Raw genomic sequence first — 26,594 nt, forward strand, 5'->3', positions numbered from 1 at the left:
TGGGTGACGGAGTGAGACCCTGCCTCAAAAAATAAATATTTCTTATTTATTTGTGGGAGGGAATCAATCAGAAGTACTTTCCATTTTTCATCTGCAAGGCAGTATAAAGGGAGTAGCCTCTGATCCTTTTGCTACTTTGGTGTGGAGAGGTTTTCCTTTTGGTTCAGTTCTAGGAAGTCAGTGCTAATTGCCTTCAGGTTCCCTGCCTCCAGACCCTATTCTCCTGCCTCACTAGTACCCATCATGTAATGTTAAAAGTTCTACAACTCAACAATAAAACCCTAATAACTAAATTCAAAAATGGGTAAAAGTTTCCCGTGGATGAACTTGGAGGATACGTTATATGAAAAACATGAGGTGCTGAAAGATAAATACGGCATATGCTCACTTATGTGTGGAATCTAAAAAAGGTCGAGCTTGGCCAAGTGCAGTGGCTCATGCCTGTAATCCTAGTGAGAGGTGACAACGTGCTAGCAGCCCTCGCTGGCTCTCGGCTCCTCCTAGGCCTCGGCGTCCGCTCTGGCCACACTCGAGGAGCCCTTCAGTCCACCGCTGCGCTATGAGGGCCCCTCTCTGGGGCTGGCCGAGGCCGGAGCCGGCTGCCTCTGCTTGCTGAGAGTGGGGAGGGAGAGGCGCCGGCGGGAGCCGCCGCTGAGCGCGCGCTCGCGGGAAGGCGCGGGATCCAGGTGAGTGCGGACTCGCAAACCCCGCACTGGGCGTGGTCGGCCAGGGCCTGCTGGGCTTGATAGGGGGATGAGCTCCCTCTGGGCTGTGGGAGTGCCCGGGCTAGGTGCTGCAAACTAACGCGGCCAGTGCCAGTGAGAGGGGAAGCTGGCTGGGCTTCTTGGAGGGGTGGGGACTTGGAGCACTTTTCCGTCTAGCTAAAGGATTGTAAACGCACCAATCAGCACTCTGTGTCTAGCTAATAGGGTGGGGGTTTGGAGAACTTTTGTGTCTAGCTGAAGGATTGTAAACGCACCAATCAGCTCAATCAGCTCTCTATGTCTAGCTAAAGGTTTGTAAATGCACCAATCAGCACTCTGTCAAAACGGACCAATCAGCTCTCTGTAAAATGGACCAATCAGCAGGATGTGGGTGGGGACCAAATAAGGGAATAAAAGCAGGCCACCAGCACGAGCAGCGGCAATCCGTGGGGTAGTGTTCTGTGCTGTGGAAGCTTAATTCTTTTATTCTTCCCGATAAATCTTGCTACTGCTCACTCTTTGGGTCCATGCCACCTTCATGAGCTGTAACACTCACTGCAAAGGTCTGCAGCTTCACTCCTGAAGCCAGTGAGACCACAAACCCACTGGGAGGGACAAACAACTCCGGACCGGAGGAATCAGCAACTCTGGATGTGCCACCTTTATGAACTGTAACACCGCGAGGGTCCATGGCTTCATTCTTGAAGTCAATGAGACCAAGAACCCACCAATTCTGGACACACTAGCACTTTGGGAGGCTGAGGCAAGAGGATCACTTGAGGTCAGGAGTTCAAAACCAGCCTGGCCAATATGGTGAAACCCCCATCTCTACTAAAAACGCAAAAAATAGCCAGGTGTGGTGGCACGTGCCTGTGCTCCCAGTTACTTAGTTGCTTGGGAGGCTGAAGTGGGAAGATTGCTTGAGCCTGGGAGGTTGAGGCTGCAGTGAACAGACATTATGCCACTACACTCCTGACTGGGTGATAAGGTAAGACCCTGTCTCAAAAAAAAAAAAAAAAAAAAAAAATAGGTGGAATTCATAGAAGCAGAGTCAGATATGGTTACCAGGGGCTGGAGCGATGGGGTGATGTTAATCAAAGGATACCAAATTTCAGTTAGACAGCAGGAATAACTTCAAGAGGCCTATTGTAAAACATGGTGACTACAGTTAATAACAATGTATTGTATTCTTAATAAAAAAATAAGTAAAAGATTAGAACAGATGCTTTGCTGAAGAAGACACATATGACTAACCAATTAACCCATGAAAATGTTCAACACTGTTAGTCATCAGGGAAATGTAAATTAAAACTACATTTCATATCCATCACACACCATTTCATACCTTCAAAATTGCTAAAATTAAAATAACCCACAAGGTCGAATATTTGTGAGGATGTGGAACAACCAGAACTCTCACACTACTGGTCTAACCACTTTGGGAAAAGGCCTGGGAGGAGGAGGTGGTGGTGGTGGTGTTGTTTCGAGATGGAGTCTCACTCTGTCACCCAGGCTGGAGTGGAGTGGTGTGATCTCAGCTCACTGCAACCTAGGCCTGGGAGTTTCTTGTAAAACTAAACATGCACCTACTCTCTGACCCAGTGTCCCACTCTTTGGTGTGCACCAAGAGGAATGAAATGTATTTTCACCAAAAGACTTGTACTATAAGGTACGTTTCTGGTTTACTCACAGTAGTCCCAAACAGGAAGCAGCCCTAGCAGCCATCCATAGGAAAATGTTCAACTGTAGTGAATTCATTCATTGGAACACTACTCAGTAATAAAATGGAATGAGTTGCTGCTACCCACAACATAGATGAATCTTGAAAGCATTTTGCTGAGTGACAGAAGCCTTAAAGGAACCATGCTCTATGGTTCCATTAATACAAAGTTCTAGAAGAGGCTAAATAAGTCTATATTGGAAAAAAATAATCAGGTCAGTGAATTGATTTGGGAGATTGTCAATGGAAACTGACCAGAAGGAGCATGAGGACACTTTCCGGGGTCATGGTAATGTTCTGCAAGAACTCCCTTCTGCCCTATGAGCCAGTCTCTGGTAGACTCTAATCTGCATTCTGTCAAATTCACAGAGACAGAAAATCAGATTAGGATACAAATCTACAAATTTTATAGAGTTCTTGCCATTTATCTGTGTTCTGTATGTCTTATACGGTTTTTTGGTTCCTCAATTCCTCCATTACTGCCTTTTTTGTATTTAGTTGATTTTTTGTAATGTTTCATTTTGATTTCTCCCTTCCTTTTCTGTCTGTTTTTGGTAATTGTCTAAGTGGTTGCCTTGTGAATTGCATATTACATCTTAAATTTATAACAACCTGGTTTGAAAAGTACCACCTTAGTTTAAATAGTACATAAATACTTTCATCCTATACATTTCCAACCCTTCTCCTTTATATTGTTATTGTCACACATTACATCTTTATATATTGTGAGCCTATTAACATAGATTTACAATTATTATTTTTTCTATTTTTTTAATTATATAGGAAAAAAAGAAAAGTACAATAATACTGGCTTTTATATTTCCCTAAGTAGTTACCTTTACCAGTTTCTTTCTTCATATAGCTTTGAGTTACTATCTGGTGTCCTTTCATTTCAGCCTGAAGGGGTTTAGCATTTCTTGTAGGGAAGGTCTATAAATGAAAAATTCCCTTAACTTTTGTATATCTGGGAATGTCTGAATTTCTTTTTTTTTTTTCCTTCTTTCTTTTTCTTTCTTTCTTTTTTTTTTTTCAGAGCAGGAGTGGAAGTTTATTTAAAAAGGCTTTAAAACAGTAAAGAAAGGAAAGTATGCTGGAAGAGACCCAAGCGGGCATGTGAAGGTCAAGTGCCTTTTTGTTTGAGACAGTGTTTCACTGTGTCTCCCAGACTGAATACAGTGGCATGGCTCACTGCAACCTTGAACTCCTAGGCTCAAGCAATCTTCCCACCTCAGCCTCCCAAGTAGCTGGGATTACAGGGGTGACACTGCATTTGGCTAATTTTTAGAAATTTTTTATAGAGACAGGGTCTCCTTATATTACCCAGACTGATCTCAAAATCCTAGGCTCAAGTGATCCTTCCACCTCAGCCTCCCAAAGTGTTGGGATTATAGGTATGAGCCACCACACCTGGCCCTATTGAATTTTTGAAGAATAATTTTGCTAGATATCAAATTCTTGGTGTAAAGTTCTTCAGCACTTTAAATACGTTATCCCCCCTGCCTTCTGGCCTCCATGGGGACTGGTGAGAAATCACCTGTCAATCTTACTGAAGATCACTTTTACTTGTGTATCCATTTACCTGTTGATAGACAGATGATAGACAGAGGATAAGTTGCTTTTCTCTTGCTGCTTTCAAGATTCTGTCTTTGTCATTGTCCTTGACAGTTTGATTTAAATGTTCTCAGTGTATATCCCTTTGAGTTATCCTCTTTAGAGCACATTGAGCTTCTTGGATGTGTAGATGTATAGATTTATGTCTTTCATCAAATTTGAGAAGTTTTTCATTTTTTTGTCTTTTTTTTGAGACAGAGTCTCAACTGTCACCCAGGCTGGAGTGCAGTGGCGCCATCTCGGCTCACTGAAAACTCCACCTCCTGGGTTCATGTCATTCTCCTGCCTCAGCCTGCCAAGTAGCTGGGACTACAGGCACCCACCACCACACCCAGCTAATTCTCTTTTTTTTTTTTTGTATTTTTAGTAGAGATGTGGTTTCACCGTGTTAGCCAGGCTGGTCTCGATCTCCTGACCTTGTGATCCGCCCGCCTCAGCCTCCCAAAGTGCTGGATTATAGGCATGAGCCACTGTGCCCGGCCGAGAAGTTTTTCTTCACAGCTTTGCAAACACTTACTTTCCATTTTGTTGTTGTTGTTGTTGTTTAAATAATAGCCATCCCAAAGAGCGTAAGTTGTCCCTTCATTCCTACACATAGAATTCACAAAAAGTTTGCTTCTCATTCCTACAGATCATCTGACTTAGAGGTCTTCATTTCTAATGGAGGAATCCTTCTATCAGGAAACACACCAATTATTCCATTTAACTGATAGTTGAGATGGCCTCCTAGCTATTTTGAGGTCTTCCATTGAACCAATAGGCAATTAAGGGAGTTACATACTGGCTTGAGTGATTGGCCCTGATTACCAAGGAGAAATAGTGTTGCTGATGCAAAATGTGGGCAAAGAAGATTAGACCTGGACCTTAGGGCATTCTCAGGGTGGGGTGGGTCTCTTGGTATTTCTATGTCCAACAGTAAAAGTTAATGGAAGATCATAGCAACCCTATAAAAAGGAGATCACTAAGGCCTCAGATCCTTCAGGAATAAAATTTTAGGTCATTCCGCCAGATACAGAACCCTGATCAGCTGAGAGGGTGGCTGAGGGCAAAGGTAGCAATGAAACAGGTAGCGAAAGAAGGAAGTTATAAATATTAATGATGGTCTCTGACTAGTTATAGTAGACTGTAGTAAATATGCATACTTTAGTCTCTGCTTGTATTTGTATATATGAATCAATTTCAGTTTTATTTCTCTTTTCTCCAGCTATTTTACATAAGGAAAGTGGGTGGTGATTAACCTCAGAGTCTCCAGGGACAAACTATCCAGGACTGTGACTGAAATAGAAGAGGAATTAACATCATTCAGAACTGAACATGGTGACTGAGGGGAGTTTGTGTCTCCCGTTTTAGGAAAGAAGATGAGAACATGTATGAAGGAGAGTCATGTACTGTATATTAGGCAAAAGCATGATGCTGTTATTTGAAAAGTTAATTAGAGTGCCCACTAAAAACCGCTCAGCAATTTTCTTGAAGACCTCAGTGCTCATGTTATTCTTTCCTCTATTTTATTTTCCTCTCTCCTGCCCTTTTCAGAAAGAGTCTACAGCAGAAGCCATTGACCCTGTTCAAATTACAGAAGAGCCCTTTTTGAATTTATGAAAATCCTGAAATATTAAAATTTTGCCAATTAGTGTTTTTTTTGTTTTTTTTTTTTTTTTGGTAGAGACGGGGTTTCACCGTGTTAGTCAGGCTGGTCTCGATCTCCTGACCTCGTGATCCGCCCGTCTCGGCCTTCCTAAGTGCTGGGATTACAGGCGTGAGCCACCGCGCCCGGCCGCCAATTAGTGTTATAGATTTTATTTTTATTTTTATTTTTTGAGATAAGGTCTGGCACTGCATGCAGGCTGGAGTGCAGTGGGATGATCTCAGTTTACTGAAACCTTGACCTCCGAGGCTCAAGTGATCCTCTCACCTCAGCCCCCCAAGTAGCTTGGACTACGGGCACATGCCAACACACCTGGCTAATTTTTGTACTTTTTGTAGAGACAGGGTCTTGTCATGTTGCCCAGGCTGGTCTCAAACTCTTGGGCTCAAGTGATATACCCGCCTCGGCCTCCCAAAGTGCTGGTATTACAGGCATGAGCCACCAAACCCAGCCTCATGTTATGACTTTCCAACCGGAATTTAGTGTTAACAAAGTAATCACAAATGTAATATATTAGTTTGAAATTAGTAATGCCCACCAGATTCAATCACTAAAAAATGTGATGTCATTAAAAACCATTTTCCTACATGGAAACAAGAGCCAACTTCTGTCCCAAGCAGGTTGAATTATCACAATTTCCTAATAAGCAGAGTCCAACTTCCTAATTCAAACCCTCAAACTCATTGTTAAATAAGCCCAGAGGAGTTGGACATTTTCCATCACGCATGTGGGAAGAGAGAAGACCAATGATACTCTTCAGATTTAACAGGTAGCCCTTAAAAGTATCTGTTAAGAATACAGAGATGACCATGACAACACTATCACCAGAGCAACAACTATCAACTAATGTAAGCATGTAGAAATAATGTCTTTTTTGTGGGTCTTCTTTTCTTCCTTTTTTCTTCTTTTTTTTTTTTCTTTTTTGGTGCAAGACATGGCAACAGTTTCTAAAGTCTATGTTCACATGATATTTGCAAGAAAAGGCTTATTTTAATGACAGCACAAGTGGGTAACTGTTACAGATACTCACATGACCCTGCACTTTCCATTTCACAGCAGAGGGCAGGATTGTGGTGACCACTCTCAAGTTACCATCATCACGAATCAGCTTACTTAAAACAGTTTATTATGATTATAAATAATCTAAAATATTTTATTTAAAATAGATTATTTAGAATCAATTATTTTAAATACTTTGTGATGTAGAACATTCTCTCTGGTCAGGTGTGGTGGTTCACGCCTGTAATCCCAGCACTTTGGGAGGCCAAGACGGGAGGATTGCTTGAGCCCAGGAGTTTGAGACCGGCCTACACAACATAGTGAGACCCCATCTCTATTAAAAACACATAAATGAGCTGGATATAGTAGCTTGCATCTGTAGCCCCAGCTACTCAGGAGGCTGAGGTGGGAGGATCACTCGAGCCCAGGAGGTTGAGGCTGCAGGGCTGTGATCGCACTACTGCATTCCAGCCTGGGTGACAAAGTGAGACCTTCTCAAAAAAAAAAAAAAAAAAAAAAAAAGCCAGGCGTAGTGGCTCACACCTGTAATCCCAGCCCTTTGGGAGGCTGAGGGAGCAGATCACTTGAGGTCAGGAATTCAAGACCAGCCTGGCCAACATGTGAAACCCCGTCTCCACCAAAAAATACAAAAATTCGCTGGGTGTGGTGGCACGTGCCCATGATCCCAGATACTTGGGAGGCTGAGGTGGGAGGATTGCTCAAACCAGAGGCGGAGGTTGCAGTGAGACGATATCACACCACTGCACTCCAGCCTGGGTGACAGAGTGAGACTGTCTCAAAAATAAAATAAAGAGGTAACATTTTTTTCTGACCTCCCCTGTTCTTTCTGAGACCTCCTTGTTAAGTTTTAAGACTTGCAGTTTTTGAGGCCTGGTCCTGAAGTGAACTACTTAGTATTACTTACAAAGGACAGACCTTCAAAGTGACATTTCACTGGCAGAAATGGAGAAGGGGCTGAGTACAGATTTCACGTAATAAAAGTGAAATGAAAATGAAGTGCACATGGAAATGTTCTTCTCTGAAACAAATTAGGCTATCCTGTATTTAGCAGTTTCAGGGAAAACATTCAATATTAATATCTCTTATGTTTCTTGAAACCACCCCCCTGCTGCTGCTGCTTTTTTTTGGGGGGGGGGGACGGAGTCTCTCTCTGTCACCCAGGCTGGGGTGCAGTGGCACGATCTTGGCTCACTGCAACCTCCACCTCCCAGGTTCATGTAATTCTCCTGCCTCAGCCTCCCAAGTAGCTGCGATTACAGGCATGTGTCACCACGCCCAGCTAATTTATTTTTTTGAGACAGAGTCTTGCTCTCGTCACCCAGGCTGGAGTGCAGTGGCATGATCTTGGCTCACTGCAACCTCCGCCTCCCAGGTTCAAGCTATTCTCCTGCCTCAGCATCCTGAGTAGCTGCGATTACAGGTGCCCGCCACCATGCCCAGCTAATTTTTGTACTTTTAGTAGAGACGGGGTTTTACCATGTTGGCCAGGCTGGTCTTGAACTCCTGACCCAGGTGATCCCCCCACCTTAGCCTCTTACAGTGCTGGGATTACAGGCTTGAGTCACTGCGTCTGGCCGTTTTTTGGTATTTTTTTTAGTAGAGACAGGGTTTCACCATGTTGGCGAGGCTGGTTTCAGACTCCTGACCTCGTGCAATCTGCCCACCTTGGCCTCCCGAAGTGCTGGAATTACAGGCTTGTGCCACTGCGCCCGGCCACCCCTTTTTCATCTATGTTTGTGTGGTCTTTACAACTGCCCCATGAAGCAGGCATCAATCTCCATTTCACCCACAAGGGACTGCGGCTCAGATGCCCAAACTCACACAGCTTTAGTGGTGGCTGAGGATGTGAAGCTGGCTTTCTGAGGCCTTGATAAGCCTCAGCAATAACAAGGCTGACTGATACTTGAGTAGTTACTATGTACTAAGACCTGTTCTATCGCGATACATAGATCCATCCATCCATACATACATATACAGCTGACCCTTGAACAATGGGCAGGGGGGAGCGTTAGGAACACCAACCCCCGACACAGTTGAAAAACTGCCTATAACATTGGATTTCCCCAAAGCTTAACTACCAACAGCTTACTGTTGATGGGAAGCCTTACTGATAACATAAAGTTGATCAACACATTTTTTAAAAGTTATACATATTCTACTCTGTATTCTTAACAATAAAGTAAGCTAGAGAAAAGAAACCATTATTTAGAAAACCAGGCTGGGCATGGTGGCACAAACCTGTAGTTCCAGCTACTTGGGAAGCTGAAGCAGGATGATCACTTGAGCCTAGGAGGCTGAGGTTGCAGTGAGCTGAGATCCCGTTACTGCACTCCAACCAAGGTGACAGAGACCCTATCTCAAAAAAAAAAAGGAAAAGGAAAGAAAATCAGGCCGGGTGCAGTGGCTCACACCTGTAATCCTAGCACTTTGGGAGGCCAAGGCAGGAGGATCTCTTGAGTCTACGAGTTCGAAACCAGCCTGGGCAACATGGTGAATTCCTGTCTCTACAAAAAATACAAAAATTAGACAGTAGTGGTGCACACCTGTGGTCCCAGATACTCAGGAAGCCAAGTTGGGAGGATCCCTTGAGCCTAGAGGTCAAGGCTGCAGTGAGCCGAGGTTGTGCCACTGCACTCCAGCATGGGTGACAGAGCAAGACACTGTCTCAGAAAAAAAGAGAAGATCATAAGGAAGAAAATATATTTAGTGGATCATCATAAAAGTCTTCATCCTCATCATCTCTTTTTTTTTTTTTTTTTTTTTTGAGACAGAGTCTCGCTCTGTCGCCCAGGCTGGAGTGCAGTGGCCGGATCTCAGCTCACTGCAAGCTCCGCCTCCCGGGTTTACGCTATTCTCCTGCCTCAGCCTCCCGAGTAGCTGGGACTACAGGCGCCCGCCACCTCGCCCGGCTAGTTTTTTGTATTTTTTAGTAGAGATGGGGTTTCACCGGGTTAGCCAGGATGGTCTCGATCTCCTGACCTAGTGATCCGCCCGTCTCGGCCTCCCAAAGTGCTGGGATTACAGGCTTGAGCCACCGCGCCCGGCCCATCCTCATCATCTTCATGTTGAGTAGGCTAAGGCAGAAGAGGAGGAGGGGGAGAAAGAGGAGGAAGGAAAGGGGGAGGAGGGGTTCGTCTTGCTGTCTTAGGAGTGGCAAAGAAGTGGTGGAGGAGATGGAAGGGGAGACAGAAGGGGCAGGCACATTTTATCTTTTAAAATCCATTTATAAATAGACTCATCCAGTTCCAACCTGTATTGTTCAAGGGTCAGTCGTATGTATAATTTAAACCTCATAACAACCCAATGAAGTAGTTGAGACTGGCTCGTCTGATGTTGACTCATTAGACTCTTCAACCCAGAACATATTTAAACTTCAAAAAGTAAAAAGGAAGGCTAGCGGTGGTGGCTTACACCTATAATCCCAGGGCTTTGGGAGGCCAAGGTGGGAGGATTGCTTGAGGCTTGGAATTCAACATCAGCCTGGGCAACATAGCAAGACCCTGTCACCACCAAAAAAAAAAAAAAAAAATTAGCCAGGCATGGTGGTGTGCACCGGTAGTCCCAGCTACTCGGGAGGCTGTGGCAGGGGGAACCCTTCAACTCAGGAGTCTGAGGCTACAGTGAGCTATGATCACACCACTGAACTCTGGCACAGGTGAAAGAGTGAAAGCCTGTCTCTCGAAATAAAATAAAAACAAAAAGCTTTCAATTTCTAAAAACCTTGCATTCTGAGACAGGCCATGAATATAAAACCTTCCAGGAAGCCTTGAAATACACCAAAAGCTTGGCATCTTATATAAACCATATATTGTGGCCGGGCGTGGTGGCTGAAGCCTGTAATCCCAGAACTTTGGGAGGCCGAGACGGGCGGATCACAAGGTCAGGAGATGGAGACCATCCTGACTAACACGGTAACACGAGACCCCCCGTCTCTACTAAAAAATACAAAAAATTAGCCGGGCGAGGTGGCGGGCGCCTGTAGTCCCAGCTACTCGGGAGGCTGAGGCAGGAGAATGGCGCGATCCTGGGAGGCGGAGCTTGCAGTGAGCTGAGATCGCGCCACTGCACTCCAGCCTGGGTGACAGAGCGAGACTCTGCCTCAAAAAAAAATAAATAAATAAAATAAAATAAAATATAAACCATATATTGTTTTTAATTAACCAAAGACAGAAATTTCTGGTTTTTATCAAAAGAAGACAAGCATCCTCCAATGAGAATTGATGACATCTATACAATAAATTGAACAATAAGCACCACCTTATTTATTTATTTATTTATTTATTTATTTGAGACGGAGTCTCGCTCTGTTGCCCAGGCTGGAGTGCAGTGGTGTGATCTCGGTGCACTGCAAGCTCCGCCTTCCAGATTCCCGCCATTCTCCTGCCTCAGCCTCCCAAGTAGCTGGGACTACAGGCGCCCACCAACACGCCCAGCTAATTTTGTTTTTGTATTTTTAGTAGAGACGGGGTTGCACCATGTTAGCCAGGATGGTCTCGATCTCCTGACCTTGTGATCTGCCCCACCTCAGTCTCCCAAAGTGCTGGGATTACAGGCACGAGACACCGCGCCCGGCCACCACCTTCTCTTTTTATCTGTCAGTTGTTAGTTGGCTGTTCTGAGAGCTAGACTCCTTTGTTATGAAATTTGTACATTAGACTTTTCTCTTTGGGAGTACCATTCTCATTCCCATTATTTCAGAAACCGGGACACAGAGAAGTTCAGTAACTTGTCTAAGGATAGGGATAGAAGAGGTCAGAGAGAATGTTTTGAGTCTCACTGTGTTGCCCAGGCTGGAGTGCAACTGGGATGGGGAACCAGGCAGCCTGTCCCCCTAAGCCCTGCTCTGACTTGCTCAGCCAGTACTTGACTTGTAAGCACCCGTTTTGCTGAAGTTGTTCCCTCCGTATACTTTACGACCCCTTACTTTTTTTTTTTTTTTTTTTTTTTTCTAGCTCTGTCCTAGCTACTGAGAATACAGAAGATTTATTTTAAAAGTGCAGTCACTGCTCACGGGAGTTTAAACTTTTAAATGAGGGCATCAGACAAGCAAACAGGCAGTGATAATATGGCATGTTGGAGCCATGACAGAGGGATGCAAAGGACTGTGAGAGCCTGGAGGAAGCGCCTCACTCAGTCCTAAAGGTCAGGGAAGGCCACCTACAGGTGGGACACTGGAGCAGTCTTGAACATCAAGTGGGGCAGCCTGGATAAGAGAGACTCTGTCTCAAAAAGAAAGAAAATCAAGTAGGGACCTGGGCACAGTGGCTGATGCCTATAATATCAGCTCTTTCAGAGGCTGAGGCAGGCAGACTGCTTGAGCTCAGGAGTTCAAGACCAACGTGGGCAACACAGCGAAACTCTCTCTCTACAAAAATAAAATTAAAAATACAAAAATCGGCCAGGCGTGGTGGCGTGTGGCTATGGTCCCAGCTATTTGGGAGGCCGAAGCGGGAGGATGACTTGAGCCCAGGAGGCAGTGGTTGCAGTGAACCATGACTGTGCCACTGCATTCTAGCCTGGGCAACTGTCTCAAAAAACGAAAGGAAGGGAAGGGGAGGGAAGGGGAGGGAAGGGAAGGGTGTGGTGGCTCATGCCTATAATCCCAGCACTTTGGGAGGTTGAGGCAGGAGAATCACTTGAGGCCAGGAGTTTGAGACCAGCCTGGCCAACATGGTTAAACCCCGAATCTACTAAAAATATAAAAATTAGCTGGGTGTGGTGGCGCATGCCTGTAGTCCCAGCTACTCCAGAGGCTGAGCGTGAGAATCACTTGAATCCGGGAGGCAGAGGTTGCAGTGAACCATGACTGTACCACTGCACTCCAGCCTGGGTGACAGAGCAAGGATCTGTCTCAAAAAAAAGAAAAAGAAAAAAAAGAAAAATAGGATGGCCGGGCGCGGTGGCTCACGCCTGTAATCCCAGCACTTTGGGAGGCCGAGGCGGGCGGATCACGAGGTCAGGAGATCGAGACCATCCTGGCTAACACCGTGAAACCCTGTCTCTACTAAAAATACAAAAAATTAGCCGGGCATGGTGGCGAGTGCCTGTAATCCCAGCCACTGGGAGGCTGAGGCAGAAGAATGGCATGAACCCCGGAGGCGGAGTTTGCAGTGAGCCCAGATCGCACCACTGCACTCCTGCCTGGGCAACAGGGCGAGACTCCATCTCAAAAAAAAAAAAAAAAAAAAATAGGATGAGTTGGGTGGGGAAGGACAGGACCCCATTATAACTGTTAATCACTCCAAAATGTAGTGGCTTAGCACAACGACATTTTACTTTACTTTTTCATGGTTTTGGAAATTGGCTGGTATGGTTCTCTCAGGATCCCTGATACAGTTGCAGGGAGATAGGGGCTGGTACTTGATTCATCTTAAAGGCTTCACTGGTATCTACCGGTTGACACTAGTTGTTGGCTGGGCTCTCAGCTGGGGCTGTTGACCAGAACAATCCATGTTGCCTCTTCATGTAGCCCAGACTTCCTGATAGCACAGAAGCTGGGTTCCAACAGCAAGTCTGGGGCTACAATTCCTGGGAACAAGGAAGAAGCTATCTCACCCAGACTTGGAAGTGACACGGCCTCACTTTCACCATAGTCACAAGCCCTCCCAGATTGAAGCGGAGAGGTTCTACCTCTCACCAGGAGTGTCAAAGTCACCTTGCAGGAAGAGGATGTGGGATGGGAAATATCATTGTGGCCATTCTGGAAAACACCATCTGCCACAAAGACCTATAAGGGCCTAAGTACTGAAGAGATTACACTCCTCCCACCATCCAAATGTATTTCACATACAAACAACTCCAGACCATAAAATAGGGGCAATGCAGCCCAATAAAGTATCAACTTCCCCATAACTCCTTCCATGCTTTTTCTGCTAGTGGTGGAGGGGACAGGGTGTCAACCATCCAATACTGTAGAGATATATTATTTTTCCTCACTCTCTTTTTTTTTAGGGGCTTGCCTCTGCTTTGCTGATGCCCTAAGTGTGTGCTCAAACTATATGGTGGATGCTGCAGCCTGGGGGAAGGGTGTTTTGGGCAGAGGGAGCAGCACATGAAAATAAGTTAAGCAGGCCGGGCGCGGTGGCTCAAGCCTGTAATCCCAGCACTTTGGGAGGCCGAGACGGGCGGATCACGAGGTCAGGAGATCGAGACCATCCTGGCTAATACGGTGAAACCCCGTCTCTACTAAAAATACAAAAAACTAGCCGGGCGAGGTGGCGGGCGCCTGTGGTCCCAGCTACTCGGGAGGCTGAGGCAGGAGAATGGCGGGAACCCGGGAGGCGGAGCTTGCAGTGAGCTGAGGTCCGGCCACTGCACTCCAGCCCGGCGACAGAGCAAGACTCCGTCTCAAAAAAAAAAAAAAGAAAAGAAAAGAAAATAAGTTAAGCAGCATGGTTAGGTACACTCGGATGGGGAGAAACCAGAGGGAGAATGGTGAGACATGATGCTGAAAGGCTGATAAGAAATAGATCAGGAAGAGCCTTGTGGACCAATCATAATACTGAGCACCAATAACAATAGCATGCATTCTTTTGTTCTTAGTATTCTAAGCGCTTTTCATAAACACACGTTAACCACTCAACAACCCTGGGACATAGGTAATATGATTTCTTTTTTTTTTTTGAGACAGTCTTGCTCTGTCGCCCAGACTGGAGTGCAGTGGCATGATCTTGGCTCACTGCAACCTCTCCTGGGTTCAAGCGATTCTCTGATCTCAGCCTCCCAAGTAGCTGGGATTACAGGCGTGCACCACCACTCCCAGCTAATTTTTGTTTTTTTCCCTAGAGATGGGATTTTGCCATGTTGGCCAGGCTGCGATTATTTCATTTTACCAATGAGTTAAACTGGTTAAATAGTTTCTTCAGGCTCACACTGCTAGTAAGAGGCAGAAATGTGATTTCTGCCCAGAAAGTCGGGCCCCAGAACCTGCTCCCTTAACTGCGTATTACTAATCAAAGGAGTGTACACTTCAGCCTGAAGGAGAAATTGACTGATTTCCTAGAATATGAAATTTGATTTAAACAAAAGTAGAGAATTTCACTAAAACCTTCTGGCCTGATTTTGGATACTTTGGGAAATATAAACTCAAGCATGGAATGTTACATCCTTTTTTTTTTTTTTTTTAGATATACTATACATATGATTGTAATATACAAAAGTAAGGTGCACTGGCCAAGCGTGGTGGCTCACGCCTGTAGTCCCAGCTACTCAGGAGGCTGAGGCAGGAGAATCGCTTGAACCCAGGAGGCAGAGGTTGCAGTGAGCCGAGATCGCACCACTGCACTCCAGCCTGGGCGACGGAACGAAACTCCATCTCAAAAAACAACACAACATCAATCTTAAGAGTACAAACTTATGAGTTTTACACATGTGCACACCCATATAATCATCACTCATAGACCAGTTTCCACACCCCGAGGCTTCTCATGCCCTTCTCCCTGTCACTACGCCTAGCCCCAGGTAACCACTCTTTTGGCCCCTAGCACCTCCATCACCTGTTTCTGGACTTCATGAAGGGGTACGCCTTGTATCTGGCTTCTTTCACCCAACACCATGTCTGTGATAGTCATCCATGCTATTCCATGTAGTTGTAATGATCTTTTTCATTGTTTTGTTAACAATCCATTGTATAATTATACCACAATTCATCTGTTGATAAACGACTTGGGTCATTTCTGTGTTTTGACAAGTGTTACGCACGTCCTGGCACATTCCGTCCGCAATACACCTAGGAGGAGAATCGCTGGGTCTCAGATGCGCCACGCCTTCCTTTAGCGACTATCCAGTTTAGCTGCTGCTTCGGCAACCAAGCCCTGGCCAAACGCCCCCAGATCGCGGGTAACTTTTTAACCACAATGACCCCTCTGTATCAGTATTTCATAAAACGCGGAGTTGAAGGAGGCTGAACTCAACAAGATTTCAGGCACAGCCGACGCTGTGGCACCAAGCGGCTGGCCCAACCCCCTAGAGCGTCGGAAGTTGTCGCGGCACCGCTTTACAGTGCCGCAGGTTTTCGGGTCTGCAAGGGTCGCTGGGAAGTGTAGTCTTTTATTGGGGGCGGAATGATCTGCCAAAAGGCAGGGTCCTTTTACACCAACGTTGATAGAGATCGATATTTATTCCTGCTACGATGACAAAAAGGAATTGTACACGAAGAAAAAAGGCAGACATTTAGAGAAGAGAAATTAATAGACAGGCTCATAGGAGGGCTGCTAGAGTCTATCAATCTCACACTCCCGTTTCCTTTTTCTTTTTTTTCCTCTTTTTCTTTTTGGACCTTGTGTCTTTTCGCGCCAAAGCCCTAGAGACAGAGCCTGATTGGCCCAGCCACGACCTGTGGCCATCCATTGGTGGAGACCTCTTGATTAACAATCCTTCAATTTCCGGAGCGTGCGAGGGACTGGCAGACAGCTCCCGGAGCTTATGCGCAGTCCCGAAGCGGGCGGCAGCAAGTCCTCGGGGAAAACGCTGCCTGTACCCAAACCATAAGCACGCGCTTGTCCCCTGAGACGTGCTTCCCGAAAGACCCCCGAGGCAATTTGAAAGTCGCGGACACCAGAACCTGCTGCAGAGCTGGCTAAGAAGGAGGAGCTGGCCGGGCGCGGTGGCTCAAGCCTGTAATCCCAGCACTTTGGGAGGCCGAGACGGGCGGATCATGAGGTCAGGAGATCGAGACCATCCTGGCTGACACGGTGAAACCCCGTCTCTACTAAAAAAAATACAAAAAAAAAAACTAGCCGGGCGAGGTGGCGGGCGCCTGTAGTCCCAGATACTCGGGAGGCTGAGGCAGGAGAATGGCGTGAACCCGGGATGTGGAGCTTGCAGTGAGCCGAGATCTGGCCACTGCACTCCAGCCTGGGCGGCAGAGCGAGACTCCGTCTCAAAAAAAAAAAAAAAAAAAAAAAAAAAAAAAAAAAAAAAAAGAAGGAGGAGCTGCCTCCCAGGATGGGGTAGAATTTGCACCTCTCCAATTTCAATTTAAGGTGAACAAACGAGAAAAGCAAATAACTTATCACGATCAAAATGCAATGTCTGATTCCCTAACAACTACCAGGAGGACAGTACCTATTCCACACAGAGCCAGAAACCTGGAGAGAGGAAACAATGTAAGTGAATTCTAGGCAGCAAGCATTTTTCTGTCCCTCGGCTAAGAGCCCTGCCACCACCTGTCCGTCTTCAGTAACACACTGGTTGAAGTTTTTTGAGACCCCTATGTCAACGACATTGATAATAGCTTTGAGCACTGCCCAACCTCAAAATGACTATTGTTTTCCAGAGTCACTTTTTTTTTTTTTTTTTTTTTTTTGAGGCAGAGTCTTGCTGTGTTGCCCAGGCTGGAGTGCAGCGGCGTGATCTCGGGATCTCGGCTCACTGCAACCTCCACCTCCTGAGTTCAAGCGATTTTCCTGCCTCAGCCTCCCGAGTAGCTGGGATCACAGGCACAAGCCACCAGTCCCGGCTAATTTTTGCATTTTTAGTAGAGACGGGGTTTCACCATGTTGGTCAGGCTGGTCTCGAACTCGTGATCCCCCCTCCTCGGCCTCCTAAAGTGTTAGGATTACAGGCGTAAGCCACTGCGCCCGGTCTAATTTTTTGTATTTTCAGTAGAGACAGGGTTTCACCATGTTGGCCAGGGTGGTCTCAAACTCCTCAGGTGAGCCGCCCCCCTTGGCCTCCCGAAGTGCTGGGATTACAAGCCTGAGCCACTGCGCCAGGCCCAGCGTCACTTTATAGATAAAAAACCCTATAACTTCAAAGATCAGTACCTAAATTACAAGGGGAAATTAAGTCTTCATAAACAGATTAAAATGTGCTTTAAAGTTCCATGTAACCATAACCTTTCTTCAGCAAAAGGTTATTAATGCTTAATCTATGCCACAAAGTCACATTGAATATACATAGAATTTCTGTTCTTTGTAGCAAGATTCAGGGTGGTTTAGAAAATTAAGACAAATATGTGAGTAATTGTGCCTCAAGGCTCCGTGTGTTTGGAACTATAAGAATATTCCACATTCTGAGAATGTGGAAATTACTTTCAGTCTGGGAAAGGGGGCAGGGTTAGGGAAGGCTTCATGCAGGAGGTGGTGTGACAACATCGTCACATCCTCAGCATTTCTGTATTGCATTCAATAAATCAATAAATGCCTGTATGAAAAGTATGTAGCACCATGGCAACAAACTAGATATAGCTCTTGCCCTCTAGAAAAAGAGCTAACATACTCTGCCAAAGATAAGGTACGGTGTGCGCCAAACAATGTGCCTATACTTCCTGCTGAATTACAGTTACCAATTTTTTTTTTCTTTTTGAGATGATGTTTTGCTCTCGTTGCCCAGGCTGGAGTGCAGTGGCACGATCTCGGCTCACTGCAACCTGTGCGGCACGCTCTCGGCTCACTGCAACCTGTGCCTCCCGGGTTCAAGCGATTCTCCTGCCTCAGCCTCCCAAGTAGCTGGGATTACAGGCTTGTGCCACCACGCCAGGCTAATTTTGTATTTTTAGTAGAGATGGGGTTTCTCCATGTTGGTTAGACTGGTCTCGAACTGCCAGCCTCAGGTGATCTATCCACCTCGTCCTCCCAGAGTACTGGGATTACAGGTATGAGCCACCGCGCCTGGCCTACGGTTATCTTGTTTTTTTGTTTTTTGGGTTTTTTTGAGACGGAGAATCGCTCTGTTGCCCAGGCTGGAGTGCAATGGTGTGATCTCCGCTCACCACAACCTCTGCCTCCCAGGTTCAAGCGATTCTCCTGCCTCAGCTTCCCGAGTAGCTGGGATTACAGGCATGTGCGACCATGGCCGGCTAATTTTTGTATTTTTAGTAGAGACAGAGTTTCACCATGCTGGCCAAGCTGGTCTCGAACTCCCGACCACAAGTGATCCTCTCGCCTCAGCCTCCCAAAGTGTTGGGATTACAGGCGTGAGCCACCGCGCCCAGCGGTTTTTTTTTTTTTTTTTTTTTTGAGACAGAGTCTCGCTGTGTTGCCCAAGGTGGAGTGCAGTGGCGTGATCTCAGCTCACTGCAGCCTCCACCTCCCGGGTTCAAGCAGTTCTCCTGCCTCAGCCTCCCAAGTAGCTGGGACTACAGGCGCATGCTACCACGCCTGGCTAATTTTTTGTATTTTTTAGTAGAGGCGGGTTTCACCGTGTTGCCCAGGCTGTTCTCAGGCAATCTGCCCGCCTCGGCCCCCAAAGTGCTAGGATTACAGGTGTGAGCCACCATGCCCAGCTCAGTTATTTATTGATTGTTGATTTTTTTGAGACGGAGTCTTGCTCTGTCGCCCAGGCGGGAGTGCAGTGTCACAATCTCGGCTCACTGCAAGCTCTGCCTTCCAGGTTCACGCTATTCTTCTGCCTCAGCCTCCTGAGTAGCTGGGACTACAGGCACCCGCCACTGCCCAGCTAATTTTTTGTATTTTTAGTAGAGACATGGTTTCACCATGTTAACCAGGATGGTCTCTATCTCCTGACCTTGTGATCCACCTGCCTCGGCCTTCCAAAGTGCTGGGTCAGTTATAATTTTTAACCTGTGTATATGACCCCACTCACTAGAGCCTTGACAAAATGGTTGCTTGGGGAAAGCTATTTTTGGAAAACTTCTCCAACGATAACTCATAAGGTGTAAAATTGTCACATTTGTCCAGAACATAATCTAGGGAAACTGTCATACAGTTCCCAAGGATATTTTTCTTTACCTGAGGCCCCTTTCGAGGTATGGCTATTGGATTACTCCAGTTGCCACCCTTGTCGTAAAGGAAAAACTCAGCTGAATTAAATTTAGCAGAGTTTCACTGTACAAGAACTACTGGCAGATCAGGTGGTCTCCTCAGCCAGAGCAGGCTCAGAGACTCCAGTACAGCCACGTGGTGGAAGATTTACCGACAGAAAGAGGAAAGTGAGGTACAGAAACAGTGGATTGGTTACAGCTCAGCATTTATCTTATTTGAACAGAGTTTGAACAGTAGGCCACCTTTGCATTGGCCAAAATACAGTGACTGACACAAGAGTAGTCTACAGTCTGCTTACAGCTTCATTTAGGTTAGAGTTCACAATGTACAGATAAATATTTAGGCCAAACTTAAAATATGTAAGGAGGCAGCTTTAGTCTAAACTTGATTTAGCACTTTGCAAATATACAAATATGTTCTCGTAATGATTTGCATGTTTTCTCACAGAGTAAAGGCATTTCCATGCAGAAAAGCAACAGCCTTAGGAGGACGTAAAATTCCCTTAACCAATCCCTTACCCACATTTTACAATGTGGCCCATTCTCCAACATTTACAATGTGTTCATCATCTATAGTTACCTGGGTTAATAAAACACATAAATGCAGCCCATTGTGGTGGCTCACACCTGTAATCCCAGCACTTTGGGAGGCCAAGGCAGGCAGATCACTTGAGGTCAGGAGTTTGAGACCACCCTGGCCAACATGGTGAAACCCCATCTCTACTAAAAATACAAAAATTAGCTGGCAGTGGTGGTGCATGCCTGTAGTCCCAACTACTTGGTAGGCTGAGGTGGGAGGATAGCTTGAACCCAGGAAGCAGAGGTTGCAGTGAGCTGAGATCATGCCACTTTGCTCCTGTTTGGGCGACAGAGTGAGACCCTGTCTCAAGATAAAACAAAACAAAACAAAATAAAAACGCATAAATGGAATGATCAAAACTCAAGGATGGGCAAGGTGGCAGGCACACGCCTGTAATCCCAGCACTTTGGGAGGCCAAGGCAAAATATCACTTGGGCCCAGGAGTGTGAGACCAGACCAGGCAATGTAATGAGACTCCCATCTCTACAAATAATAGAAAAAATTAGCCAGGCAAGGTGGCATACACCTGTGGTCCCAGCTACTTGGGAGGCTGAGGTGGGAGGATTGCTTGAGCCCAGGAGGTCAGCACTGTAGTGAGCCATGATCATGCCACTGCGCTCTAGCCTAGGCAACAAAGTAAGACCCTGTGTCTTTAAAAAAAAAAAAAAAAAAAAAAATGGCCGGGTGGGATGGCTCATGCCTGTAATCCCAGCACTTTGGGAGGCCGAGGTGGGCGGATCACGAAGTCAGGAGATCGAGACCATCCTGGCTAACACGGTGAAACCCCATCTCTACTAAAAATACAAAAAAAAAAATTAGCTGGGTGTGAGAGCGGGTGCCTTTAGTCCCAGCTACTCGGGAGGCTGAGGCAGCAGAATTGTGTGAACCCAGGAGGCGGAGCTTTCAGTGAGCCGAGATCGCGCCACTGCACTCCAGCTTTGGCAAAGAGTGAGACTCCATCTCAAAAAAAAAAAAAAAAAAAAAAACACCCACACGAAAACTCAACTGGGAAAATTAACTGAGGCTTTTAAAATACCTTAGCCAAAAGCTGTTCCTTCCACTGGTTCTGCTTCGTCTGACGTTGACCCCTTTTGGTAAGCACCAGCTGGGAATTTTGAATCTCCATTCAAAATCACAATGGCAGACCTATGAAATTGTCTCCAAAAACCTACATTTGTAACAGTAAAGGGAGATAGATTCAGATACTACAATGGTCTTATGAAACAATTATAAATTACATATTAGTGAAAGAAGCTTTTCACAGTGAGCTCCTAGGAAACTAAAACTGCAAGGATCACAAACTTCAGCCAGCAGGTTTCGTCTATCGGAAATAACATTAAAAACAAAACTCAGTGGGGCGCGGTGGCTCACGCCTGTAATCCCAGTACTTTGGTACGCCAAGGTGGGTGGATCACAAGGTCAGGAGTTCAAGACCAGCCTGACCAACATGGTGAAACCCCGTCTCTACTAAAAATACAAAATTAGCTGGGCGTGGTGGCGCATGCCTGTAATCCCAGCTATTCAAGAGGCTGAGGCAGGAGAATCGCTTGAACCTGGGAGATGGAGGTTGCAGTGAGCCTAGATCGCACCACTGTACTCCAGCCTGGGTGACAGAGTGGGATTCCGTCTTAAAAATAAATAAATTAAAAACAAACACAAACAAGAAAACTCTCTTCAACCAAAACGGTATGGACCTTATCAGGTATTCCTTAGTAGCCCTTTGTGATAGTGACAGGAGGCAGTCAAATGCCTAGGCAGATAAGGGTGGGTCACTGGTGAAACCCAACCTTTGAACTGAAGACAATGCTGGGTAAATCCTTGGATAGGATTGAGAACCTGTCTTCCTGTTTGGTGTGCTTTCCTCTGATCCCCACTCTTCACCTATTTTACATATACTTACCCTTTCCTAATTTTTTTTTTTTTTTTTTTTGAGACGGAGTCTTGCTCTGTCACCCAGGCTGGAGTGCAGTGGCGTGATCTCGGCTCACTGCAAGCTCCACCTCCCGGGTTCACGCCATTCTCCTGCCTCAGCCTCCTGAGTAGCTGGGACTACAGGTGCCTGCCACCACGCCTGGCTAATTTTTTGTATTTTTAGTAGAGACAGAGTTTCATCATGTTAGCCATGATGGTCTCAATCTCCTGACATTGTGATCCACCCGCCTTGGCCTCCCAAAGTGCTGGGATTACAGGCATGAGCCACTGCACCCGGCCCTTAATTGATTTTTTTACACTGCCATGCTCATCCTTTAGTGGTGCCTTTGCTTTAGCCTTTCTTTGCATACTCACAAACCAATCAGTACTCCCCTATTCTGAACCCATAAAAGCCCTAGACTCAGCCAGTCTGAGAGGGGAACCACCCCCTGCATCTCCTCTCCGCTGACAGCTGTTCCATCACTCAATAAAATTCTCTACCCATTCTCACCCTTCAATTGTCAGCATATCCTCATTCTTCTTGGGTGCAGGACAAGAGCTTGGGAACTGCCAAACATGGGTACAAGCTATAGCACAGGCAGGCCGGGTGGATGGGGCACCTCCAGTGGCTGGCCCAGGGCCAAGTGAGGCCCAGGCTGGGGGGTGTTGCTGCCCATGGAGGTCTCCAGTTGGCAAAGTGACTGAGAAAAATCCTGCGTCATTTGTGAACGCAAAATATCTGAGACAGTTCTCAGTCAATTTAGAAAGTTTATTTTGCCAAGGTTAAGGATGAGCCTGTGACACAGCCTCAGAAAGTCCTGAGACATGTGCCCAAGATGGTCAGGGGTATAGTTTGCTTTTACACATTATAGGGAGACAGGGGACATCAATAACATGTAAGATGTACATGGATTCCATCCAGTAGGGGAGGACAACTCGAAGTGGGGGCTTCCAGGATAGAAGTAGCTAAGAGACAAAAGATTGCATTCATTTGAGTCCTTGATCAGCCTTCCACTGAATACACAATTTAGAATGGCTCAGTGAATACACATTTTCACATAAGCAGTGGGGCAGAGGAAGCAATCAGATATGCATTTGTCTCAGGTGAGCCTCAGAGGGATGGCTTTGAGTAGAATGGGAGGTAGGTTTGCCCTAAGCAGTTGCCAGCTTGACTTTTCCCTTTAGCTTAGTGATTTTGGTGTCCCAAGACTTATTTTCCTTTCATACTTTATACCACAAAATTAGAAGACAGAGACCCTTGGATTCATGTCTCAGAAGACTGAGTGAACTAAATGCAGACTGTTTCACCAGGTGATACCCCTAGGATGGTTCTTTGGGTTATACCTGGGCACAAGGTCAAATAGTTCATACCCTTTCAAACTGTCAACAAAAAGAGTCAAACTCTGTAAAATATTTTAAGAGATTTATTCTAAGCCATATATGAGGGACCAATGTTCCATGACAGAGCCCCAGGAGATCCTGAGAACATATGCCCAAGGTGATCAGGTTTTACACATTTTAGGGAGACAGAAGAACACTGGTCAATATATGAAAGATGTACATTGGTTCGAAGTCAGGACAACCTGAAGCGGAGGTGGGGCTGGGATGCTTCCAGGTCATAGGCAGATTCAAAGATTTCTGGATTGGCAATTGGTTGAGAGAGTTAAGTTATTATCTGAAGACCTAGGCTCAATAGGAAATGTCTGCGTTTAAGATAAGCAGTTGTGGAGGCCTAGAATCCCATTATGTAGAGGAAATCTCCAGGTAGCAGGCTTCAGAGAGAATAGATGATAAACGTTTCTTATCAAAGTTAATTCTTTCTTGGATCAGGAAGAATGCCTAGAAAAGGAAAGGAATTCTTTTCAGAATGTAGATTTTACCACAAGAGGCAGCTTTGCAGGAGTATTTCTTTTTTTTTTTTTTTTTTTTTTTTTTTTTTGAGACGGAGTCTCGCTCTGTCGCCCAGGCTGGACTGCAGTGGCCGGATCTCAGCTCACTGCAAGCTCCGCCTCCCGGGTTCCCGCCATTCTCCTGCCTCAGCCTCCCGAGTGGCTGGGACTACAGGCGCCCGCCACCTCGCCCGGCTAGTTTTTTGTATTTTTAGTAGAGACGGGGTTTCACCGTGTTAACCAGGATGGTCTCGATCTCCTGACCTCGTGATCCGCCCGTCTCGGCCTCCCAAAGTGCTGGGATTACAGGCTTGCGCCACCGCGCCCGGCCAGGAGTATTTCAAGATATGGTAAAGAAGCATAATTTGGGGTAAAACACTTTTTTTGTTTGTTTGTTTTTGAGACAGAGTCTTGGCTCTGTCACCCAGGCTGGAGTGCAGTGGTGCAATCTCGGCTCACTGCAACATCCCCCTCCTGGGTTCAAGTGATTCTCCTGCCTCAGCTTCCTCAGTAACTGGGATTATAGGGGCATGCCACCACACCCAGCTAATTTTTGTATTTTTAGTAGGGAACAGGGTTTCACCATGTTGAACTCCTGACCTCACGTGATCTGTCCGCCACAGCCTCCCAAAGTGCTGGGATTACCCATGTGAGCCAGTATGCCCGGCAAAATACATTGATTTCTTTCAGGGCCTGCTATCTGTCATGTGATGCCATACTAGAGTCAGGCTGGAATTTGGCATGTGATCGCTAGAAAGAGTCCGCTTTGCCAGCCTTAAGATCTGTTTTAATGTTAATGCTGGTCAGCTGGGCCTGAATTCCAAAAGGGAGGAAGGTATAATGAGGCATGTCTGACCCTCCTTTCCTGTCATGGCCTGAACTAGTTTTTCAGGTTAATCTTAGAACGCCTTTGGCCAAGAGGAGGGGTCCATTCAGATTGTTGAGGGGCTTAGAATTTTATTTTTGGTTTAAAAAACCCACAGATCTCCCTCATTTACAATCTGGTTGGATTCCTTCTTATTCCATTGGCACTGAGAACTAAGCTCTGATTTTTTCTTATCTTGCCCAAATTCCTATCTTAAGGGGTCTGGGGAGTCATGCCCTACAAACCATAAATTCTCATCAGATGGGTTTTATTTAACCCTGTATATTGTGACTTACTTTCCAACCTGACTCTGCCATGACATTATGAGACAAGAAAGAAAATCAAAATATTTTACCCCAAAACATGTTTCTTTGCCATGTCTTGAAATGGCCCTGCAAAGCTGTCCTTTGCGAAAATTTGCATTTGTAAAGAATCTATTAACATAGCTAGATCTTTTTCTTCCAGGCCCTCCCAATCCTAAAGAGATTAAGAGTCTAGCACCTTTTAAAGATCTGAATAGGAAACATTTGTCATCTGTTGTCTCTCAGGGCAGCCACTATAAGACTTTAAAAGAACCTTGGTCTCCACAATCTTTTATCTTTTTTTTTTTTTTTTTTTTGAGACTGAGTCTGGCTCTGTCGCCCAGGCTGGAGTGCAGTGGCCGGATCTCAGCTCACTGCAAGCTCTGCCTCCCGGGTTTACGCCATTCTCCTGCCTCAGCCTCCGGAGTAGCTGGGACCACAGGCGCCCGCCACCTCGCCCGGCTAGTTTTTTGTATTTTTTAGTAGAGACGGGGTTTCACCGTGTTAGCCAGGATGGTCTCGATCTCCTGACCTTGTGATCCGCCCGTCTCAGCCTCCCAAAGTGCTGGGATTATAGGCTTGAGCCACCGTGCCCGGCTCCACAATCTTTTATCTTAACCTGAACATTTCCTTTATGATCCCAGGTCTTTAGACAAACTCAACCAATTGTCAACCAGAAAAATGTTTAAATTTACCTATAGCCTGGAAACTCTAGCCTTGAATTGTCCTACCTTTCTGGGCCAAACCAATGTATTTCTTAAATGTATTTGATTGATGTCTCATGTCTCCCTAAAATGTATAAAACCAAGCTGCACCCTGACCACCTTGGGCACATGGTCTCAGGATCTCCTGAGTTACAGGCCATGGTCACTCATATTTGGCTCAGAATAAATATCTTCAAATATTTTTACAGAGCTTGACTCTTTTTGTTGACCATATGATCTTTTAGCTTCTATCTTTGTACCGCAACTGGGTACTAATGATGTTATTTGACATGTAGAAGCCCTAAGCAAGTATACACAGAAAGTCCTAAATAATATCTTCATGGTTATCTCATTATTGAGTAATAAAGTTACTCTCATGAGAAAAGCTGTATTGCAAAACCATAAGGCTTTAGCCATACTCACCACGGTCCAAGAAGAAATGGTTGCAAACCAGAAACAAACTCCTAAGCACCCCTAACTGAATGAATGGCCAAGGGAACCCTAGAGAAACCTGAAAAACTGAATTCCTGCCCATGATGGGAAGAGAGGTCAGACAGGCCTCATTATACCTCCTCCCTTTTTGGAGTTTAGGCACCACTGACCAACATTAACATTAAAATAGGCCGGGCGCGGTGGCTCAAACCTGTAATCCCAGCACTTTGGGAGGCCAAGACGGGCGGATCATGAGGTCAGCAGATCGAGACCATCCTGGCTAACATGATGAAACACCGTCTCTACTAAAAAAAAATTTAAAAAACTACCCGGGCGACGTGGCGGGCGCCTGTAGTCCCAGCTACTCAGGAGGCTGAGGCAGGAGAATGGGGTAAACCCGGGAGGCGGAGCTTGCAGTGAGCTGAGATCCGGCCACTGCACTCCAGCCCTGGCAGCAGAGCGAGACTCCATCTCAAAAAAAACAAAA

General features: G+C 45.9%; 1 long non-coding RNA gene across 1 annotated transcript; it reads left to right on the plus strand.

Moving 5' to 3' along the window:
• The first annotated feature begins 625 nt into the window (after positions 1-625).
• Positions 626-5,503, plus strand: LOC114673077 (uncharacterized). Its single transcript, XR_013406182.1, has 2 exons — positions 626-686; positions 5,240-5,503. It is a non-coding gene; the product is annotated as an uncharacterized LOC114673077 (long non-coding RNA).
• The last annotated feature ends 21,091 nt before the right edge of the window (positions 5,504-26,594 follow it).

Source organism: Macaca mulatta, chromosome 16 (assembly GCF_049350105.2).
Source record: "Macaca mulatta isolate MMU2019108-1 chromosome 16, T2T-MMU8v2.0, whole genome shotgun sequence".
NCBI lineage: Eukaryota > Metazoa > Chordata > Mammalia > Primates > Cercopithecidae > Macaca > Macaca mulatta.